The sequence below is a fragment of the Macrobrachium nipponense genome, chromosome 9, assembly GCF_015104395.2.
Source record: "Macrobrachium nipponense isolate FS-2020 chromosome 9, ASM1510439v2, whole genome shotgun sequence".
In the NCBI taxonomy this organism is placed as follows: domain Eukaryota; kingdom Metazoa; phylum Arthropoda; class Malacostraca; order Decapoda; family Palaemonidae; genus Macrobrachium; species Macrobrachium nipponense.
In genome coordinates this window covers 6,278,961-6,281,460 of record NC_061110.1, presented here as the reverse complement: position 1 = coordinate 6,281,460, position 2,500 = coordinate 6,278,961, and the positions used below count along the sequence as shown (strand labels likewise).

Below are 2,500 nucleotides of genomic sequence, written 5' to 3'. Positions count from 1 at the left end.
ACAGTTTCGTACAATCCTTCAAAGGTACTTATTGTAGACTCATGGATGTGCACTGCTTTCGTCATATATATATATTATATATATATATATATATATATATATATATATATATATATATATATATATATATATATATATATATATATATATATATATATATATATATATATATATATATATATATATATATATATATATATATATATATATATATATATATATATATATATATATATATATGTATATATATATATATATATATATATATATATATATATATATATATATATATATATATATATACTATATATATATATATATATGTGTGTGTGTGTGTCTCACTGTGTTTACGAAATACAATGAACGTACAGTAAAGAAACAAATGCGCACATAACCAAGGTATTGCACCACTGACAACCAAAAAAAAAAATAAACCTCGTCCAAAAAGTAGCCAGAAGAAAGACTGTTTTTACCTCGTCCAAATCTCAGAATCGAATTGCAATCATTCAAGAGCTAGTATTTTATAACGTCCTTGGCCTCTTTCCATAAAATGTAGGATCGATCGATCGTGCTTTGTATAACAAACAAATATTAACCGCAAACGACCGACAATCATCTTCTTGATTTCAGTTTGTTTGGAAAAATAGACATGGAATGTTATGGGTAGAAAAGTGCAATCATTTAATCAGGAAGTTTTCCTGCCTAAGGAACTGGGGACTTTAAATGACTTCTGCGAAGATCTCTCTCTCTCTCTCTCTCTCTCTCTCTCATGAATCGTAGTTCAATAGAAATAATTTGAAACGTCTTTGTGCTCTCTCTCTTCATGACACTACAATTCCATGTAAATAATTTAGAAAGTTTTTCTTTCGGTATCCCGTCTCTGTTTTCACTTCCCTAATAAAACGTCTCCGTCTCCTTTTTTCATCTTAAATGACAAACGTCTCCGTCTCGTTTTTTATCGGAAGAATTTGCAGTCGCCAAAAAGGATACATTTTCTTAAAGAGACTTGATCCACGCACTCACCTTTCATGGAACTAAGGCCCCCTCTCTCTCTCCCTCTCTCTCTCCAAGAGAGAGAGAGAAAGTTTGTTTTTTAATATTGTATATATATATATATATATATATATATATATATATATATATATATATATATATATATTATAATATATATATATATATGCTTAAAAGTTTCTAATCCTTTCTCTCATATAATCCTGTAACTCTTAATAGATTTATTTATACCACTTTTATTGGGAAGAATTGTTATTTTCCTTCTTCCAAAAAAGGTCCTATTTTTGCCAAAAAGATCCTACGTTTTCCACAAAGTTCCTATTTTCACCAAAAAGTGCCTAGTTTTACCAAAAAGTTCCTATTTAAATAAAAAAGGCCTAAGTTTTTCCCTATTTTTCCCAAAAAGTTCCTGTTTTCGCCAAAAAGTTCCTACTTTTCCCACGAAGTTCCTATTTTATTTTTTAAAAAAGGTCTTATTTTAACCCAAAAGAACCTAGTATTCCCACAGAGTTCCTAGCTTCACTTAAAAGTTCCTACCTTTGCCAATAAGATCCTTATTCTTCCCACAGTAAAAGCTCTATTTAACCTTTATATAGGTTATGGGTAATATCTTCTAAAATAATCAAGTTGGTAGGATTATTATTATTATTATTATTATTATTATTATTATTATTATTATTATTATTATTATTATTATTATTATTATTATTATTATTATTACTGATAAAGTATAAATCTAGTGCTATATGCCATTTTTGTTTTTGTGACGTAGGTAGCAAGAGTATTTCAATGACGTCGTCGCCAGCAGCAAATTTCCCCCTTAGGAAAATTGTATTGCGTAGGATTCTTTCAGGTTTATACATCCGAGGATTTTCCTGCAATTGATTGATTAGAAATTATACATTTTGCATAATATCTGGCCGTCCGTCTGTCATTCAATCACGGCCAAACGCTGGTCCGATGGGCATGAAACTTGGTAGGGTTATAGTGGGGACCCCTAAGATGGTTTATAATGGGGTTTCATCCTACCTACCCCACCCTCCGAAGGGGTTGGGGGTGAGAAGGGAATCCCTGAAATGGAGCTGGTTCTGCCCGTGAAACGAGGCTGGTTACGCCCGTAGACTTAGTTACTTTACGAATTTTCATACATAATTTCTGTATACATATGTTTGCTAGTAATAATAATGAGAGTATCATGTTGATTTAGTTAATTGTTTGTTAAGGAAATCACAGAAAATCCCTGATAAGAAAAAAAATATTAACAAACACCGGTTATATAGCTGATGAATTTCCCTGAAAGCATAAAGAAAGCAGTGCAAATTTTGCTCTCTAAGAAAGGCAGATAAATTCCAAATGTTAAATGGAAATTGCCTTCCTAGCCTCATATTTACGGCCGGACAAAAATGCAAGCGAAAAAGGCTAGAGTGTATTACTTCATGAATTCATGTGGCTTTTTAAATTATTATAAACCCTGCACCTGAAGGAAGTG

General features: G+C 30.8%; 1 pseudogene; it reads right to left on the bottom strand.

The window, feature by feature from the left end:
• The window catches only part of LOC135218599 (calpain-11-like), a 115,851-nt pseudogene that overhangs the window by 110,657 nt on the left and 2,694 nt on the right, over nucleotides 1-2,500 (bottom strand).